The 22,177-nt window shown below is 42.0% G+C and overlaps 1 protein-coding gene across 1 annotated transcript in view; it reads right to left on the reverse strand.

Moving 5' to 3' along the window:
- Positions 1–22,177, reverse strand: part of LMBRD1 (LMBR1 domain containing 1) — an 810,247-nt gene that overhangs the window by 16,040 nt on the left and 772,030 nt on the right. The window lies entirely within an intron of this gene.

Consider the following 22,177-nt stretch of genomic DNA (forward strand, 5'->3'; position numbering starts at 1 on the left):
TTTTTGTGAAGTAACACAGACAAGGCAGAAATCTGTCCCTTCAGAGAACTTGCAGATAATCCTTTCTCCAAACCTTCTTGAAGAAAGGATAGAATCTTAGGAATTTTTATCTTGTCCCAAGGGAATCCTTTAGATTCACACCAACAGATATATTTTTTCCATATTTTGTGGTAGATTTTTCTAGTTACAGGCTTTCTGGCCTGAACAAGAGTATCAATGACAGAATCTGAGAACCCTCGCTTTGATAAGATCAAGCGTTCAATCTCCAAGCAGTCAGTTGGAGTGAGACCAGATTCGGATGTTCGAACGGACCTTGAACAAGAAGGTCTCGTCTCAAAGGTAGCTTCCATGGTAGAGCCGATGACATATTCACCAGGTCTGCATACCAAGTCCTGCGTGGCCACGCAGGAGCTATCAAGATCACCGATGCCCTCTCCTGATTGATCCTGGCTACCAGCCTGGGGATGAGAGGAAACGGCGGGAATACATAAGCTAGTTTGAAGGTCCAAGGTGCTACTAGTGCATCTACTAGAGTCGTCTTGGGATCCCTGGATCTGGACCCGTAGCAAGGAACCTTGAAGTTCTGACGAGAGGCCATCAGATCCATGTCTGGAATGCCCCACAATTGAGTAATTTGGGCAAAGATTTCCACATGGAGTTCCCACTCCCCCGGATGAAATGTCTGACGACTCAGAAAATCCGCTTCCCAATTTTCCACTCCTGGGATGTGGATTGCAGACAAGTGGCAGGAGTGAGCCTCCGCCCATTGAATGATTTTGGTCACTTCTTCCATCGCCAGGGAACTCCTTGTTCCCCCCTGATGGTTGATGTACGCAACAGTCGTCATGTTGTCTGATTGAAACCGTATGAATTTGGCCTTTGCTAGCTGAGGCCAAGCCTTGAGAGCATTGAATATCGCTCTCAGTTCCAGAATATTTATCGGGAGAAGAGATTCTTCCCGAGACCAAAGACCCTGAGCTTTCAGGGGTCCCCAGACCGCGCCCCAGCCCACCAGACTGGCGTCGGTCGTGACAATGACCCACTCTGGTCTGCGGAAGCTCATCCCCTGTGACAGGTTGTCCAGGGACAGCCACCAATGGAGTGAATCTCTGGTCCTCTGATCTACTTGTATCGTCGGAGACAAGTCTGTATAATCCCCATTCCACTGACTGAGCATGCACAGTTGTAATGGTCTTAGATGAATTCGCGCAAAAGGAACTATGTCCATTGCCGCTACCATCAAACCTATTACTTCCATGCACTGCGCTATGGAAGGAAGAGGAACAGAATGAAGTATTTGACAAGAGTTTAGAAGTTTTGATTTTCTGGCCTCTGTCAGAAAGATCCTCATTTCTAAGGAGTCTATTACTGTTCCCAAGAAGGGAACCCTTGTTGATGGAGATAGAGAACTTTTTTCTACGTTCACTTTCCACCCGTGAGATCTGAGAAAGGCCAGGACAATGTCCGTGTGAGCCTTTGCTTGTGGAAGGGACGACGCTTGAATCAGTATGTCGTCCAAGTAAGGTACTACTGCAATGCCCCTTGGTCTTAGCACCGCTAGAAGGGACCCTAGTACCTTTGTGAAAATTCTTGGAGCAGTGGCTAATCCGAACGGAAGTGCCACAAACTGGTAATGCTTGTCCAGAAATGCGAACCTTAGGAACCGATGATGTTCCTTGTGGATAGGAATATGTAGATACGCATCCTTTAAATCCACCGTGGTCATGAATTGACCTTCCTGGATGGAAGGAAGAATTGTTCGAATGGTTTCCATTTTGAACGATGGAACCTTGAGAAACTTGTTTAGGATCTTGAGATCTAAGATTGGTCTGAATGTTCCCTCTTTTTTGGGAACTACGAACAGATTGGAGTAGAACCCCATCCCTTGTTCTCCTAATGGAACAGGATGAATCACTCCCATTTTTAACAGGTCTTCTACACAATGTAAGAATGCCTGTTTTTTTATGTGGTCTGAAGACAATTGAGACCTGTGGAACCTCCCCCTTGGGGGAAGCCCCTTGAATTCCAGAAGATAACCTTGGGAGACTATTTCTAGCGCCCAAGGATCCAGAACATCTCTTGCCCAAGCCTGAGCGAAGAGAGAGAGTCTGCCCCCCACCAGATCCGGTCCCGGATCGGGGGCCAACATCTCATGCTGTCTTGGTAGCAGTGGCAGGTTTCTTGGCCTGCTTACCTTTGTTCCAGCCTTGCATTGGCCTCCAGGCTGGCTTGGCTTGAGAAGTATTACCCTCTTGCTTAGAGGACGTAGCACTTGGGGCTGGTCCGTTTCTGCGAAAGGGACGAAAATTAGGTTTATTTTTGGCCTTGAAAGACCTATACTGAGGAAGGGCGTGGCCCTTGCCCCCAGTGATATCAGAAATAATCTCTTTCAAGTCAGGGCCAAACAGCGTTTTCCCCTTGAAAGGAATGTTAAGCAATTTGTTCTTGGAAGACGCATCCGCTGACCAAGATTTTAGCCAAAGCGCTCTGCGCGCCACAATAGCAAACCCAGAATTTTTCGCCGCTAATCTAGCCAATTGCAAAGTGGCGTCTAGGGTGAAAGACTTAGCCAATTTGAGAGCATGAATTCTGTCCAAAATCTCCTCATAAGAAGAATCTTTATTGAGCGCCTTTTCTAGTTCATCGAACCAGAAACACGCTGCTGTAGTGACAGGAACAATGCATGAAATTGGTTGTAGAAGGTAACCTTGCTGAACAAACATCTTTTTAAGCAAACCCTCTAATTTTTTATCCATAGGATCTTTGAAAGCACAACTATCTTCTATGGGTATAGTGGTGCGTTTGTTTAGAGTAGAAACCGCCCCCTCGACCTTGGGGACTGTCTGCCATAAGTCCTTTCTGGGGTCGACCATAGGAAACAATTTCTTAAATATAGGGGGAGGGACGAAAGGTATGCCGGGCCTTTCCCATTCTTTATTTACAATGTCCGCCACCCGCTTGGGTATAGGAAAAGCTTCGGGGGGCCCCGGGACCTCTAGGAACTTGTCCATTTTACATAATTTCTCTGGAATGACCAAATTCTCACAATCATCCAGAGTAGATAACACCTCCTTAAGCAGGGCGCGGAGATGTTCCAATTTAAATTTAAATGTAATCACATCAGGTTCAGCTTGTTGAGAAATTTTCCCTGAATCTGAAATTTCTCCCTCAGACAAAACCTCCCTGGCCCCCTCAGACTGGTGTAGGGGCACTTCAGAACCAATATCATCAGCGTCCTCATGCTCTTCAGTATTTTCTAAAACAGAGCAGTCGCGCTTTCGCTGATAAGTGGGCATTTTGGCTAAAATGTTTTTGATAGAATTATCCATTACAGCCGTTAATTGTTGCATAGTAAGGAGTATTGGCGCACTAGATGTACTAGGGGCCTCCTGTGTGGGCAAGACTGGTGTAGACGAAGGAGGGGATGATGCAGTACCATGCTTACTCCCCTCACTTGAGGAATCATCTTGGGCATCATTTTCTCTAAATTTTGTGTCGCATAAATCACATCTATTTAAATGAGAAGGAACCTTGGCTTCCCCACATACAGAACACAGTCTATCTGGTAGTTCAGACATGTTAAACAGGCATAAACTTGATAACAAAGTACAAAAAACGTTTTAAAATAAAACCGTTACTGTCACTTTAAATTTTAAACTGAACACACTTTATTACTGCAAATGTGAAAAAGTATGAAGGAATTGTTCAAAATTCACCAAAATTTCACCACAGTGTCTTAAAGCCTTAAAAGTATTGCACACCAAATTTGAAAGCTTTAACTCTTAAAATAACGGAACCGGAGCCGTTTTTATATTTAACCCCTTTACAGTCCCTGGTATCTGCTTTGCTGAGACCCAACCAAGCCCAAAGGGGAATACGATACCAAATGACGCCTTCAGAAAGTCTTTTCTATGTATCAGAGCTCCTCACACATGCATCTGCATGTCATGCTTCCCAAAAACAAGTGCGCAATAGAGGCGCGAAAATGAGGCTCTGCCTATGATTAGGGAAAGCCCCTAGAGAATAAGGTGTCCAATACAGTGCCTGCCGGTTATTTTACATAATTCCCAAGAATAAAATAATTCCTCAGAGCTATGAAGTATAAAATATGCTTATATATCAATCGTTTCAGCCCAGAAAATGTCTACAGTCTTAAAAGCCCTTGTGAAGCCCTTTTTTTTTCTTATGTAATAAAAATGGCTTACCGGATCCCATAGGGAAAATGACAGCTTCCAGCATTACATCGTCTTGTTAGAAATGTGTCATACCTCAAGCAGCAAAAGTCTGCTCACTGTTTCCCCCAACTGAAGTTAATTCCTCTCAACAGTCCTGTGTGGAAACAGCCATCGATTTTAGTAACGGTTGCTAAAATCATTTTCCTCTTACAAACAGAAATCTTCATCTCTTTTCTGTTTCAGAGTAAATAGTACATACCAGCACTATTTTAAAATAACAAACTCTTGATTGAATAATAAAAACTACAGTTAAACACCAAAAAACTCTAAGCCATCTCCGTGGAGATGTTGCCTGTACAACGGCAAAGAGAATGACTGGGGAAGGCGGAGCCTAGGAGGGATCATGTGACCAGCTTTGCTGGGCTCTTTGCCATTTCCTGTTGGGGAAGAGAATATCCCACATGTAAGGATGACGCCGTGGACCGGACACACCTATGTTGGAGAAAAGTAACTTCTTTAAGTTTAGACAGACTCCTTGTGTCCCCTTGAAATATAAACTATTGTAGTCCTGTTGTCTTATAACACCTTTACTGCTTTTCCTATCAGCCAATCTCTAAAGTATAGTAGCGCTTGATTGACCGCTCATATTTCTAACAGGTTTCACGGCACACCCTGGGTTTTTCTTTCCCAGGTTCCTTGAGCATAAGACCCATTTCAGGCTGTACCCCAGTCGGACAGACTGGCACCTGTATGAAGGTGGACCCATTCTGGTTTTACCAACGGAAGATCCCTGGACAGATTCTGATATTGAATCCACCAATGTAGAGATTTTTTTTTATCTTTCCAGGAAAAGAAATTTGTTGAAAAAGGCAGAGTCTTTTTGAAGCTTTGTAGAAAATAGGAGTTGAAGAAGATGCATCATCCATCTTGCATATTTGACAACATGAATCACTGAGGCCATATGCCCTAGAAGTTTTATCCATTGGCGAGCTGTCAACATTTTGGATTGTAAAAGCTTCTGGAAATACTTTCTAATAAACTGAAGTCGTATCTGAAAGACACCAGCCCTTTGAGAGTATCAAACTGTGTTCCCAGAACTACACGTTTTTGAGATGGGGGCAAATGACACTTCTTGAAATTTGCATAAATAAAAAGAGAGAAACGATCAACCTGGGAACGAACAATAGCATAATAGCTTGTTCTATGGCTAATTACCACCCAAGAAGCAGCCTCTTTTTGCTCAACATGTGCCTTTCAAAGAGAAGAACTTTCCTGTAGCATATCAGTCTAATCCTGACTTAACAGTACAGTCCAGCCCCGAAATACCAGGCAATCCCTCTCTGAACAAGAGAAACGGCAAAACTCCAGACGTACGTTTTGGCCTAGTGCGGGCCTCGTCAGTGAGGTGCAGCCATATCACTCTAGGCACACTGAGCAACGGGTCGACGTCTGGATTCCCGCATCACGCTTAGGGAGACTTCCCTAAGAGTCATAATTTGCATAAATAAAAAGAGAGAAGTGCTCAACCTGGGAACGAACAATAGCATAATCGTTTGTTCTGTGGCTAGTTACCATCCAAGAAGCAGCCTCTTTTTGCTAAACATGTGCCTTTCACAGAGAACTTTCCTGTAGCATATCAGTCTGATCCTGACTTAACAGTACAGTGGGCCTTGTCAGTGAGGTGCAGCCATATCCCTCTAGGCACACTGAGCAACAGGTCCACGCCTGGATTCCTGCATCACGCTTAGGGAGACTTCCCTAAGAGTCATAATTTTCTTGAAATTTCTCAGCCACCCATGACTCAGTAAGAACTGAGGTAAAATTTCTCTGTGCATGTTTGCTTGCTCCATGGAATATGCTATCAAATGAATATTGTCTAGTGCAGTGCTTCTCAACCAAAGTGACCTCAAGGCCCGGTAAATTTTAGCTGGACATGTCCAGAGCCCGGTAGTTATATATATATATATATATATTATGCAACAGGGGCGGGCTGATCAGCCAGGCAAATAGAACCTGGGCCAAGGGACTAACAAGTAAGGGGCCCCACAAATGGCATCTCCATGGCTCCTGGTGCATTTCTTAAGCTGGAGTTTTCAGTTGCCATATCAGTAACTAAGCAGTTAAGTGGGATTAGTGGGGGCCCTGGAGTGTGGGGGGTCCTGCTGGGGGTCTGTCGCTGTGAGGGCCATGGAGTGTGAGGTCTAGCCCTGGAGGTTGGGGGCTTTTTCTCTGGCCCTTAATGTTGGGGGTCCTGGCTCTGGAGGTTGATGGGCCTGTTGGGGCTAGGGCAGGGAGGCTACCATGTTCATTTGCATACATTTGAATACATTTGCGTCAGTGTGAGAGAGTTTTCCTGGGGCCTTGATTGGTCTCAGTCTGCCCCTGGTGTGCAGCGGGGTAAGAGTGTGCAGTGGGGGCATGACAGGTCAGGGCCCACCAGCAGGGCTATCACGGCCCAGTACTGGGCCACGGCCCGGCTGTTGAGAAACCAGGGTCTAGTGAATGACAAACAGTCCCCTTAGTCAATGTTCTGCTATAAGGGGAACCAAAACCTTTGTGAAGATTCTTGGAGCAGTAGAAATTCCAAAGAGCAGTGTTGCAAATTGGAAATGTTGGCCTCCAAAAGGAAATTTTAGGTATTTTCTGTGAGCCTCTGCTATGAGGATATGGAAATAAGCATCAAGATCCCCATATTGAAGAAATGCTCTCAGAGGCATCAGGTTTATAACTGAAAGAACTGTTTCCATCTTGAAGGTTTGGCCTGCTAGGAAGGAATTTACCTTGCAAAGATCTAAGACTGGTCTCTAACAACCATCTTTTTTTTCTTTATGAGGAACAAAGCAGAATAGAATCCCAGATCATAAAGATGCACAGAAATCTCTTAAACAACCTGCTTGCTCAGAAGCTTTCTACATATTGGATTATGGAACAGAGATTCATCTGTTCCCTTGGAGGTGGTGATTTTACCAAGTGAGGTAGCCTAGGCTTTTTCTTAAATTCCAGGTAATAGCCTGTTGCTAAAAGATTTTATACCCATCTGTCTGAGATAATGGTGGCCCAAACTTCCCTGAAATAAGAGAGTCTCCCCTCCAATTAGTAGCATGGACAGGCAAACCAACATTGTTTCTTTGTGTGGTGGACTTGAAAGTATTTGCCAGAAACCCAACCTTTAATCTGGGACTGAATCTTCCAATCCAGTGCAAAAAAGGAATACTTCCTCTCAAAATATTTAAAATTTTGATAAGATCGCTGTTTGTGAGCAAGACACATTTCTCTGAACCTTAGATTGTGGTAGAAAAACATTATTTATGTTTACCTGATAAATTCATTTATTTCCTGGTAGTAAGAGTCCACAATCCATTTCTCCTGGGAATTACCTTCTCTGCCACTAGGAGGAGGCAAAGATTCCAAAATCCCAAGAGCCCTATATAACCCCTCCCACACCCCTATGGTAGTTAGTCTGATGTATGGCCAAGCAAAGAAAATAAATGAGCAAAAAAATATAGGAGCATTGTTAAGCCACAGCATCAGCCACTGGAAAAACCTCAGAAGAATCTTTAGAAACAGGAACTTCCTTAATTCCTAAAGTAAGCAAAACCTCCTGTAATAATAAATGAATGTGATCAATCTTGAATACAAATATGGAAAAAACAGACTCAGAATCAGAGGCAGGCCACTGATCATAAAAAAACATCACCCTCAGAAGCATATTTAGCCTCATGAGACACAGGAATATTGCTACTAGTAGAAGGCATATATTATAGTATTGCTAAACTTTTATTTGAGCTGTACCTTCCTGTAATGAACTAACAGAAGGAGCCATAATGCCTTTGGAAGTGAGTGCAGCATTAGATTGGAATGAATGCATCAGGATATGTTACTTAAATAAGAAGCAGGGGATGGGGGATACCTCATGCAATTTACAATAAAAACCACAATATTGGTATAAAGGTGTTCATACATGTCTGCTTCCAAAGTAGGATAAGAGACTGATTCAGAAGATTTGATAGTGTATAAAATCACAGTAAATAACAGAAGTAAATTCAGGCAACAGACAAAAAAGGCACAACCTAAATTCCTTAAGCTCTTGACAAACACTACACTCTGAGGGGATATGAGACTCAACTCAGTTTGAGAAAACCTCTCCAAGAAGAAATCATCTTCACATATCTATTCTTCACCTTTCTCCAGTGGAGGCAAAGATAAGACTAACTACCATAGAGGTGGGAGGGGATATATAGAGCTCTTGGGATTTGGGAATCTTTGCCTCCTCCTAGTGGCAGGGAAAGCAATTCACAGGAGTAATGGATTGTGGACTCTTACCACCTTTATGAAATAACTGACTAATAATAAGGACTCAACTCCAGACCTCTTAGATATTAGATGGTCTAATTGTTTACCAAAAAGCATGTCCCCTTCAAAAGGGAGTTCCAGAAGATTCACCTTGGAACCAGGATACGTTTCCCAATGGCGTAGCCATAGAGCCCTTTGAGCTAAATTTGCTGTAACAATGTATTTAGCATTTAATTCTAACATCTCCGTGGCAGCAGATACACAAAACAAAGTTAATTTCTTAAGATCAGAAAGGAATGGCAAAATATTTTGAGATTTTGAGACTCAGGAAGTGTGAGACATTTTAAGACCAGGCATCAGTAATTTTAAGAACAGAGAAAATAGCCAATAGAGGATGGAATGCAGTTCCTTGTTGTAAATAAAGTCTTTTTAAATGTTGCGCTTTTTTTTATCCATAACATCTTTAAAATTACCAGCATCATCAGTAGGAAAAAACAGAATTTATGCTTACCTGATAAATTACTTTCTCCAACGGTGTGTCCGGTCCACGGCGTCATCCATAACTTGTGGGAATATTCTCTTCCCCAACAGGAAATGGCAAAGAGCACAGCAAAAGCTGTCCATATAGCCCCTCCCAGGCTCGGCCACCCCAGTCATTCGACCGACGGTTAGCAGAAAAAAAAAGGAGAAACTATAGGGTGCCGTGGTGACTGTAGTGTATAGAGAAATAAATTTTTCAAACCTGATTAAAAAACCAGGGCGGGCCGTGGACCGGACACACCGTTGGAGAAAGTAATTTATCAGGTAAGCATAAATTGTGTTTTCTCCAACATTGGTGTGTCCGGTCCACGGCGTCATCCATATCTTGTGGGAACCAATACCAAAGCTTTAGGACACGGATGAAGGGAGGGAACAAATAAGGTTACCTAAACAGAAGGCACCACGGCTTGCAAAACCTTTCTCCCAAAAATAGCCCCCGAAGAAGCATAAGTATCAAATTTGTAGAATTTGGCAAAAGTGTGCAGAGAAGACCAAGTCGCTGCCTTACATATCTGATCAACAGAAGCCTCGTTCTTGAAGGCCCATGTGGAAGCCACAGCCCTAGTAGAGTGAGCTGTGATTTGTTCAGGAGGCTGCCGTCCGGCAGTCTCATAAGCCAATCGGATGATGCTTTTCAGCCAGAAAGAAAGAGAGGTAGCAGTAGCTTTTTGTCCTCTCCTCTTACCAGAATAAACGACACACAAAGAAGAAGTTTGTCTGAAATCCTTTGTTGCTTCTAAATAGAACTTTAAAGCACGGACTACATCTAAATTGTGTAACAAACGTTCCTTCTTCGAAACTGGATTCGGACACAAAGAAGGAACAACTATTTCCTGGTTAATATTCTTGTTGGAAACAACTTTTGGAAGAAAACCAGGCTTGGTACGCAAAACAACCTTATCTGAATGGAACACCAGATAAGGTGGATCACACTGCAAAGCAGATAATTCAGAAACTCTTCTAGCAGAAGAAATAGCAACCAAAAACAGAACTTTCCAAGATAGTAACTTGATATCTATGGAATGTAAAGGTTCAAACGGAACCCCTTGAAGAACTGAAAGAACTAAATTTAGACTCCAGGGAGGAGTCAAGGGTCTGTAAACAGGCTTGATTCTGACCAAAGCCTGTACAAAAGCTTGTACATCTGGCACAGCTGCCAGTCGTTTGTGTAACAAGACAGATAAAGCAGAAATCTGTCCTTTTAGAGAACTCGCTGACAATCCCTTATCCAAACCTTCTTGGAGAAAGGAGAGTATCTTAGGAATTTTAATCTTACTCCAGGAGAATCCCTTGGATTGACACCAACAGATATATTCTGAAAACCCACGCTTGGATAAAATCAAACGTTCAATTTCCAAGCAGTCAGCTGCAGAGAAACTAGATTTGGATGTTCGAATGGACCTTGTACTAGAAGATCCTGTCTCAAAGGTAGCTTCCATGGTGGAGCCGATGACATATTCACCAGGTCTGCATACCAAGTCCTGCGCGGCCACGCAGGAGCTATCAGAATCACCGAGGCCTTCTCCTGTTTGATCCTGGCTACAAGCCTGGGAAGGAGAGGGAACAGTGGAAACGCATAAGCTAGGTTGAACGACCAAGGCGCCACTAATGCATCCACTAGAGTCACCTTGGGATCCCTGGATCTGGACCCGTAGGAAGGAACCTTGAAGTTCTGACGAGACGCCATCAGATCCATGTCTGGAATGCCCCATAATTGAACTGGGCAAACACCTCCGGGTGGAGTTCCCACTCCCCCGGATGGAAAGTCTGACGACTCAGATAATCCGCCTCCCAGTTGTCTACTCCTGGGATGTGGATTGCAGATAGGTGGCAGGAGTGATCCTCCGCCCATTTGATGATTTTGGATACCTCTCTCATCGCCAAGAAACTCCTTGTTCCCCCCTGATGGTTGATGTAAGCTACAGTCGTCATGTTGTCTGACTGGAATCTTATGAATCCGGCCTTCGCTAGTTGAGGCCAAGCCCGGAGAGCATTGAATATCGCTCTCAGTTCCAGGATGTTGATCGGGAGAAGAGACTCTTCCCGAGACCATAAACCCTGAGCTTTCAGGGAATCCCAGACCGCGCCCCAGCCTAATAGACTGGCGTCAGTCGTGACAATGACCCACTCTGGTCTGCGGAAACTCATTCCCTGAGACAGGTGATCCTGGGACAACCACCAACGGAGTGAGTCTCTGGTCATCTGGTCTACTTGAATCTTTGGAGACAAGTCTGTATAGTCCCCATTCCACTGCTTGAGCATGCACAGTTGTAATGGTCTTAGATGAATTCGAGCAAAAGGAACTATGTCCATTGCTGCAACCATCAACCCTACTACTTCCATGCACTGAGCTATGGAAGGCTGCAGAATAGAGTGAAGAACTTGACAAACGTTTAGAAGCTTTGACTTTCTGACTTCTGTCAGGAAGATCTTCATTTCTAAAGAATCTATTATTGTTCCCAAAAAGGGAACTCTTGTCGACGGAGACAGGGAACTCTTTTCTACGTTCACCTTCCACCCGTGAGATCTGAGAAAGGCTAGAACAATGTCTGTATGAGCCTTTGCTTTGGAAAGAGACGACGCTTGGATTAGAATGTCGTCCAGATAAGGTGCCACTGCAATACCACTTGGTCTTAGAACCGCTAGAAGGGACCCGAACACCTTTGTGAAAATTCTTGGAGCAGTGGCTAGCCCGAATGGGAGAGCCACAAACTGATAATGTTTGTCCAGAAAGGCGAACCTTAGGAACTGATGATGATCTTTGTGGATAGGAATATGTAAATACGCATCCTTTAAATCCACGGTAGTCATAAATTGACCCTCCTGGATTGTAGGTAAAATTGTTCGAATGGTTTCCATTTTGAACGATGGAACTCTGAGAAATTTGTTTAGAATTTTTAAATCCAGAATTGGTCTGAAAGTTCCCTCTTTTTTGGGAACTACAAACAGATTTGAGTAAAACCCCTGACCTTGTTCCACAGTTGGAACTGGGTGTATCACTCCCATCTTTAACAGGTCTTCTACACAATGTAAGAATGCTTGTCTCTTTATTTGGTTTGAAGATAAGTGAGACATGTGGAACCTTCCCCTTGGGGGTAGTTCCTTGAATTCTAGAAGATAACCCTGAGAGACTATTTCTAGTGCCCAGGGATCCTGAACATCTCTTGCCCAAGCCTGAGCAAAGAGAGAGAGTCTGCCCCCTACTAGATCCGGTCCCGGATCGGGGGCTACCCCTTCATGCTGTTTTGGTACCAGCAGCAGGCTTCTTGGCCTGTTTACCCTTGTTCCAGCCTTGCATTGGTTTCCAAGCTGGTTTAGTCTGGGAAGCGTTACCCTCTTGTCTAGAGGCTGCAGAGTTGGAAGCCGGTCTGTTCCTGAAATTGCGAAAGGAACGAAAATTGGACTTATTCTTAGCCTTGAAAGGTCTATCTTGTGGGAGGGCATGGCCCTTTCCCCCAGTGATGTCTGAAATAATCTCTTTCAATTCTGTCCCAAAAGGGTCTTACCTTTGAAAGGGATATTAAGCAATTTTGTCTTGGAAGATACATCCGCCGACCAAGACTTTAGCCAGAGCGCTCTGCGCACCACAATTGCAAACCCTGAATTTTTCGCCGCTAACCTCGCTAACTGCAAAGCGGCGTCTAAAATAAAGGAATTAGCTAACTTAAGTGCATGAATTCTGTCCATGACTTCCTCATACGGAGTCTCCCTACTGAGCGACTTTTCCAGTTCCTCGAACCAGAACCACGCCGCTGTAGTGACAGGAATAATGCACGAAATAGGTTGAAGGAGGTAACCTTGCTGTACAAAAATCTTTTTAAGCAAACCCTCCAATTTTTTATCCATAGGATCTTTGAAAGCACAATTGTCCTCAATGGGAATGGTCGTGCGCTTGGCTAGTGTAGAAACCGCCCCCTCGACCTTAGGGACTGTTTGCCATAAGTCCTTCCTGGGGTCGACCATAAGGAACAATTTCTTAAATATAGGAGGAGGGACAAAAGGTATACCTGGCTTCTCCCACTCCTTATTCATTATGTCCGCCACCCGTTTAGGTATCGGAAAGGCATCAGGGTGCACCGGGAGCTCTAGGAACTTGTCCATCTTGCACAATTTTTCTGGGATGACCAGATTGTCACAATCATCCAGAGTAGATAGCACCTCCTTAAGTAATGCGCGGAGATGCTCTAATTTAAATGTCACAACATCAGGTTCTGCCTGCTGAGAAATTCTTCCTGTATCAGAAATTTCTCCATCTGACAAACCCTCCCTCACTGCCACTTCAGACTGGTGTGAGGGTATGACAGAAAAATTATCATCAGCGCCCTCCTGCTCTACAGTGTTTAAAACAGAGCAATCGCGCTTTCTCTGAAATGCTGGCATTTTGGATAAAATATTAGCTATGGAGTTATCCATTACTGCCGTCAATTGTTGCATAGTAACAAGCATTGGCACGCTAGAAGTACTAGGGGTCGCCTGCGTGGGCATAACTGGTATAGACACAGAAGGAGATGATGTAGAACTATCTCTACTTCCTTCATCTGAGGAATCATCCTGGGCAACCTTACTATTTGTGACAGTACTGTCCTTACTATGTTTGGACGCTATGGCACAATTATCACATATATTTGAAGGGGGAACCACATTGGCTTCCATACATACAGAACATGATCTATCTGAATGTACAGACATGTTAAACAGGCTTAAACTGGTTAATAAAGCACAAAAAACGTTTTAAAACAAAACCGTTACTGTCTCTTTAAATGTTAAACAGGGCACACTTTATTACTGAATATGTGAAAAACTATGAAGGAATTATCCAATCTTTACCAAATTTTCACCACAGTGTCTTAATGCATTCAAAGTATTGCACCCCAAATTTTCAAGCTGTTAACCCTTAAAATGTGGAAACCGGAGCCGTTTGCAATTTTAACCCCACTACAGTCCCAGCCACAGCCTTTGTTGCGACTTCACCAATCCCAGGGGGGGTATACGATACCAATTCAAGCCTTCTAGGAACGTTTTCAGTGGATACCAGACCCTCACACATGCAGCTGCATGAACTGTACTCAAAAGTAACTGCGCAATAATGGCGTGAAAATGAGGCTCTGTCTACTATATTGAAAGGCCCTTCCTGACTGGGAAGGTGTCTAAACTAGTGCCTGGCGATAAAAACGTTCCCCAAACAATAAAAGTGTGAAAATTACTTCAAACTTTCAAAAATAACTTAAATAAACCATCGATTTAGCTCTTAAGAGTGTCCACCAGTTAATAGCCCATAATAAGCCCTTTATTCTTTCTAAGTCTAAGAAAATGGCTTACCGATTCCCATGAGGGAAAAATGACAGCCTTCCAGCATTACACAGTATTGTTAGAAAAATGGCTAGTCATACCTTGAGCAGAAAAGTCTGCAAACTGTTCCCCCCAACTGAAGTTCTCTCAGCTCAACAGTCCTGCGTGGGAACAGCAATTGATTTTAGTTACTGCTGCTAAAATCATACTCCTCTTTTAAACAGAACTCTTCATCTCTTTCTGTTTCAGAGCAAATAGTACATACCAGCACTATTTTAAAATAACAAACTCTTGATAGAAGAATAAAAAACTACAACTAAACACCACATACTCTTCACCATCTCCGTGGAGATGCTACTTGTTCAGAGCGGCAAAGAGAATGACTGGGGGGGCGGAGCCTGGGAGGGGCTATATGGACAGCTTTTGCTGTGCTCTTTGCCATTTCCTGTTGGGGAAGAGAATATTGCCACAAGTTATGGATGACGCCGTGGACCGGACACACCAATGTTGGAGAAAAATATTTTCTTAGATATTATGGTAATGACTACATCCACTTTAGATGGAGTAGAAAACTGAACATGTATTCAAAGTGAAATGCTTAAATAATCTCTTTTTTTGGTACTCCTAGTTGTTTCTCAGATTTAGAGAAATTGGCCAGATAAATAGATTTGTTAAAATGTACTGTAGTCAATTACATTGTATATTCCACACTCTCTATGCATAGGTACGCAAGTAAGCCTATGTCCACACTATTATCATTATTATTATTCCCCTTTTTTTTCTTTCTTTCCTTTTTTGACTATCTTATTATTCCCCTGTATACCTAATTTCACATCTTTATACATATTTATTCTATGTTGATATACTTTATATCAGTATATGCTTTGTGTATAACCATATATTTCTGTTATCCTTTACTGACACGGTCTGCCTCTGTCTCCTGAGCCCCCCCTCATGATTTTTACGACACCCCATCCTCTCCCTGCATTCAGACCTCTGTAACACTTTCTGTCTTTTTAACCATCCTATGTTTTAAGATATAATCTGTAAATTCCATCCAATTGGTCAGTATTGCTTGAAAAAGGAAGACATTCTTCCGAAAGCTTGTCATCTTATAAATGTATAGTTAGTCCAACAAAAAAGTATCATTGCACAATGCAATACTCTTGCTATTTTGATATCTAAATCTCTGGACTAACACGGCTACTCCAATCAACCTAGAATAATTTTGCAAATTAAAGTGTGTATATTTATGTATGTATATATATATATATATATACAAAACACGAAAGGGGACAGCACTCTCAGGCCGGACCGGGTACACATCCCATGAGCCTGCAACGTGCACAGCCCTGGGTGCAAAAACAGCACTCTCAGGAAGCTGCACCGTCCACAGAGCCACAGGAAGTTAACCCCAGAGAGGTTTGGGTGCACGTCCTAAATGGGTAAATTACAAAAAATATATACGATAATATAGCACACAGAAAAAGTCCAGCACTCACTTACAAGCTCACAACTAAGATAAAAAGTAACAATGGAAGAGTTAGTTACCGCATCTTGCCAAATGGGACAAGGCCAGGTACCACGTCAAGGTCTCTTCCAAAACCTGGGTCCCTAAACAGCCACACAATGTAGGCTCACAGTCAAACTGGGAAAAAATGAAGGGTGCGCGGGCTTATGTAATCTCCCCAGACATATGCAAAACACGACAGGGGACAGCACTCTCACGGGTAGACATCCCATGACCTTACAATGTGCACAGCCCTGGGTGCAAAAAAGCACTCTCAGGAAGCTGCAACGTCCACAGAGCCACAGGCAGTTAAACCCAAACTGGCGTCCGACGACCTAATATTTTGCGGCCCATGATACCACCATAAAAAAATAATAGCTATAATATGCTTATTACTTAAAGAGCGAACACACTTACTGTTAGGGTCGCGCATGCGTGCAACCTCCATCCAGCTCTCCATTAAAATTAATTTAACCCTTTGTTTCTGGTTTTGCGATTCGCTTGTATAGTGAGCAGCTGCGCTACGGTAGCGAGATCATTAAAACCCCTGCAACTTTAATGAGCCTTGTTATTAAAAAACAAAAAAAAACAAAGCAAACACAGATAAGTGCATAACGATTTATTTGACACATGCAGTACTTCTTTATATGTGATTACTAACATGGTAGCACTGATTTCACGTATCATTTTTGCCCATTCCTTTCCATTATTCTCTCTTTAACTAAAATCACATACATTATATTTGACAAATAAATATTTTATACATATTTTATCTGGGAGAGCAACCAGAGGAAGTGTGTGTGTCACCTTCTTAAAGTCAGAGTAAGTTACTTAGGGGTTACGTAGGTAGTGTGCAGCCCACGTGAGTTGCACTTGTATGGAAAATTGCCCACGACTCAAATGAGTTTGACACCCCTGATATATACATACATATATAAATATATACACACATCAGGTTGTTTAAGAACAGCAGATTATGTTTTTAAAGGAGTTCTGGAACATCTACATCTATCTATCTATCTATCTATCTATCTATCTATCTATCTCTATCTATCTATCTATATACACACACATATATATGTATATATATATATATATATATATGTATATACACATATATATATATGTATATATACACACACACATATATATATACGTATACACACACACATATATATATATATATATATATATTTATATTATATATCTATATATACACATATGTACAGTATCTCACAAAAGTGAGTACACCCCTCACATTTTTGTAAATATTTTATTATATTTTTTTATGTGACAACACTGAAGAAATGAGTTTGCTACAATGAAAAAGTAGTGAGTGTACAGCCTGTATAACAGTGTAAATTTGCTCTCCCCTCAAAATAACAACACACAGCCATAAATGTCCAAACCATTGGCAACAAAAGTGAGCACACCCCTAAGTGGAAATGTCCAAATTGGTCCCAAAGTGTCAATATTTTGTGTGGCCACCATTATTTTCAAGCACTGCCTTAACCCTCTTGGGCATGGAGATCCCCAGAGCTTCACAGGTTGCCACTGGAGTCCTCTTCCACTCCTCCATGACGACATCACGGGGCTGGTGGATGTTAGAGAGCTTGCGCTCCCCCACCTTCCGTTTAAGGATGCCCCACAGATACTCAAAAGGGTTTAAGTCTGGAGACATGCTTGGCCAGTTCATCACCTTTACCCTCAGCTTCTTTAGCAAGGCAGTGGTCGTTTTGGAGGTGTTTGGGTTCGTTATATTGGAATACTGCCCTGCAGCCCAGACACACTTGTCTTTGTACTCCTTACCAGCTTGACACCATCTGAACCAAATAAGTTTATCTTGGTCTCATCGGACCACAGAATATGGTTCCAGTAATCCATGTCCTTAGTCTGCTTGTCTTCAGTAAACTGTTTGCGAGCTTTCTTGTGCATATTTAGAAAAGGCTTCCTTCTGGGACGACAACCATACAGACCAATTTGATGCAGTGTGCGGCGTATGGTCTGATCACTGACAGGCTGACCCCCACCCCTTCAACCTCTGCAGCAATGCTGGCAGCACTCATACGTCTATTTCCCAAAGGCAACCTCTGGATATGTCTCTGAGCATGTGCACTCAACTTTTTTCGACCATGGCGAGGCCTGTTCTGAGTGGAACCTGTTCTTTGAAAACGCTGTATGGTCCTGCCCACCGTGCTGCAGCTCAGTTTCAGGGTCTTGGCAATCTTCTTATAACCTAGGCCATCTTTATGTAGAGCAACAATTCTTTTTTTCAGATCCTCAGAGAGTTCTTTTCCATGAGGTCCATTTTGAACTTCCAGTGACCAGTATGAGAGTGTGTGTGAGTGATAACACCAAATTTAACACACCTGCTCCCTATTCACACCTGAGAGAAAATGGCTAATTGGGCCCAATTTGGACATTTCCACTTAGAGGTGTACTCACGGTTTAGACATTAATGGCTGTGTGTTGATTTATTTTGAGGGGACAGCAAATTTACACTGTTATACAAGATGTACACTCACTACTTTACATTGTAGATAAGTGTAATTTCTTCAGTGTTGTCACATGAAAAGATATAATAAAATATTTACAAAAATGTAAGGGTGTACTCACTTTTGTGAGATACTGTATATATACACACATATACACACTCACCGACCACTTTTTTAAGGTACATCTTGCTAGTACCAGGTTGGACTCCCTTTTGCCTTCAAAACTGCCTTAATTCTTCATGGCATAGATTCAACAAGGTATTGGAAACATTCCTCAGAGATTTTGGTCCATATTGACATGATAGCATCACCCAGTTGCTACAGATTTTTCGGATGCAAATTCATGATGCAAATCTCCTGTTCCACCACATCCCAAAGGTGCTCTATTGGATTGAGATCTGGTGACTGTGGAGGCCATTCGAGTATAGTGAACTCATTGTCATGTTCAAGAAACCAGTTTGAAATGATTTGAGCTTTGTGACATGGTGCATTATCCTGCTGGAAGTCATAAAGGGATGGACATAGGCAGCAACATTACTTAGGTTGGCTGTGGCATTTAAACGATGCACAATTGGTACTATAAGGGGCCCAAAGTGTGCCAAAAAAAATATCGCCCACACCATTACACCACCACCACCACCAGCCTGAACCGTTGATACAAGGCAGGATGGATTCATGCCTTCATGTTGTTTACGGCAAATTCTGACTAAATTCTACCACCTGAATGTTGTAGCTGAAATCGAGACTCATAAGACCAGGTAACATTTTTCTAATCTTCTATTGTCCAATTTTGGTGAGCTTGTCCGAATTGTAGCCTCAGTTTCCTGTTCTTAGCTGACAGGAGTGGCACTCATTGTGGTTTTCTGCTGCTGTAGCCATCTGCTTCAAGGTTTGACGTGCTGTGGGTTCAGAGATGGTATTTTGCATACCTTGGTTGTAACGAGTGGTTATTTGAGTTACCAGTCTGCCCATTCTCCTCTGACATCAACAAGGCATTTTCGTCCACACAACTGCCACTCACTGGATATTTTCTCTTTTTTCTGACCATTCTCTGTAAACCCTAGAGATGGTTGTGCGTGAAAATCCCAGTAGATCAGCAGTTTTTTAAATACTCAGACCAGCCAGTCTGGCACCAACAATCATGCCACATTCAAAGTCACTTAAATCCCCTTTCTTCCCCATTCTGATGCTCAGTTTGAACTTCAGCAAGTCCTCTTCACCTCATCGAGATGCCTAAATGCATTGAGTTGCTGCTATGTGAATGGCTAATTAGCAATTTGTGTTACCAAGCAATTGAACAGGTGTACCTAATAAAGTGGCCGATGAGTGTGTGTGTATATATATATATATATATATACATACACACACACATGTTGATTGGAGTAGCCGGGTTACTCTAGAGATTTAAATATCAAAATAAAAAGAGTAATGCATTGAGCAATGATACTTTTTTATTTGACTAACTATACATTTATAAGTGACAAGCTTTCGGAAGAATGTCCTCCTTTTTCAAGTCTGAAGCAATACTGACCAATTTGATGGGATTTACAGATTATATCTTAAAACACATGCAAAAAAGACAGAAAGTGATGCAGAGGTCTGATTGCAGTGGGAGTAAAAATCATGAGGGGGGTTAAGGAGACAGAGGCATACCGTGTCCAGTGAAGGATAACAGACAGGGGATATATAGAGTTATACACAGAGCATATATATATATCGACATAGTTATATATATCAATATGGAATCAATATGTATAAAGATGTGAAATTAGGTATAGAGGGGAATATAAGATAGTCAAAAAAGGAGAAAGCAAAGAAAGAAAAAGGAAAATAATAATAATGACAAAAGTGTGGACATAGGCTTACCTGTGTACCTATGCATAGAGAGTGTGGAATATACAATGTACATACAATGTACATGACTACAGTATATGAAAGTACATTACAACAAATGTTGATAATGGGTTAAGAAACCAGAGTTCACATTTAGTCCAGAATTTAGCAAGTTGAAAAACTTGTTTCTCCAATATAACATCCCACTTCACATGCAGTGCAATGTATCATGTAACAACCACCCAACCTAAAACAGAAACTGGTCCACAGAAAGCTACCCCTTGATAAAAAGAACACTCAAAATGGAACCAAGCGCTGCAACAAAGCTCTCTGCAAACTATGTCAACACATTTGTGAAAGCAGCACAGCAAATCACAAAAGTAAGTCCTATAACATTAAAGGGGCATATTCATGTATATCTGCAAATGTGGTATACATGATACATTGCACTGCATGTGAAGTGGGATGCTATATTGGAGAAACAAGCCAAAAGCTGCAACTTCGGATGAACTTACACAGACACTCAATCAAAAATCACTGCAAAACAAAATACTGTACCCCTGTTGGTCACCATTTCACCCAACCTGACCACTCCATCCAAAACCTCAAAATCAAGATTCTCAGAGGCAACTTCAAAAACACCATGGAAAGAAAAACCTTTGAAATGAAAATGATATTGTACTTCAACTTGCTAAATTCTGGACTAAGGGGCCTATTTATTAATGTGCGGACAGACATGATACGATGTAGCATATCAATCAGCCGCACATCGATAAATTTATCATGGCACCAGCAGTTCTTGCATCTGCAGATTCGCTGCCAATCGGCCGCCAGCAGGGGGTGTCAATCAACCCGATCGTATTCAATCATCGGGTTGATTTCTGGCGATGTCTGTCCGCTGCCTCAGAGCAGGCGGACAGGTTATGGAGCAGCGGAGCTTGATAAATATGCCCCTAAATGTGGTCATGTACATTGTACATTCCACACTCTCTATACATAGGTACACAGGTAAGCCTATGTCCACACTTTTGTCATTATTATTATTCCCTTTTTTTTTCTTTCTTTCCTTTCTCCTTCTCTTATATTTCACTGTATACCTAATTTCACATCTTTTTACATATTGATTCCATGTTGATATATATAATTTTATGTCAGTATATGCTATGTGTATAACCATATATTTCTCCTGTCTGTTACCCTTTACTGGACACTGTATGCATCTGCATCCTTAACCCCCCTCGTGATTTTTACGACACCCCCTCCTCCCCCTGCAACAAGACCTCTGTAACACTTTTAGCCTGTGTTTTAAGATATAATCTGTAAATTCCATCAAATTGGTCAGTATTGCTTCAGGCTTGAAAAAGGAGGGCATTCTTCCGAAAGCTTGTCAACTTATAAATGTATAGTTAGTCCAATAAAAAAGTATCATTGCTCAATGCATTACTCTTGTTATTTTGATATATATATATATATATATATATATATATATATATATATATATATATATATATATAAAAAACATATATGTGACTTAAAGGGACAGTCTATCTAGGGCTAGTAATTCCCAGTGCTTCGCTAATCTAGGGCTAATATACACAAAAACATACACACCCTTATGTACATATAGTCTTATTTTATAGTGTTTTTAATATATGTACATATTTATATATGTGTGCGTGCATATGTATATTTACAGGTGTCTGATTATATGTCAAATTGAATTCTAGGCACCTAAAAAATCTGGCTCCTAGATTTTTGAGCTGGCTCCTAGATTTTGAACATATTTGTCAAGCCCTGGAATAAGGAGTGTTTAGGAGAAACATGCATAGAACTTATTTGTTTTTACATTGGAACAGAGAGGAGTCAGCTAACATGGTTATCCAGTAAGTAGAAGAGTAGAAAAAAGTGAACCTGCCAAACATAGCAGCCTCAAGCTATCTTTATAATAAAAAAAAAAATGGAACGAGGGGAGAGGAGGTGCAGGACAAAGAGGGGCTTCAGTTCAAACATCTGTTTAATATTAACCCAGTAACCCTTGCATA

The sequence above is a fragment of the Bombina bombina genome, chromosome 4 (genome assembly GCF_027579735.1).
Source record: "Bombina bombina isolate aBomBom1 chromosome 4, aBomBom1.pri, whole genome shotgun sequence".
Taxonomy (NCBI): Eukaryota; Metazoa; Chordata; class Amphibia; order Anura; family Bombinatoridae; genus Bombina; species Bombina bombina.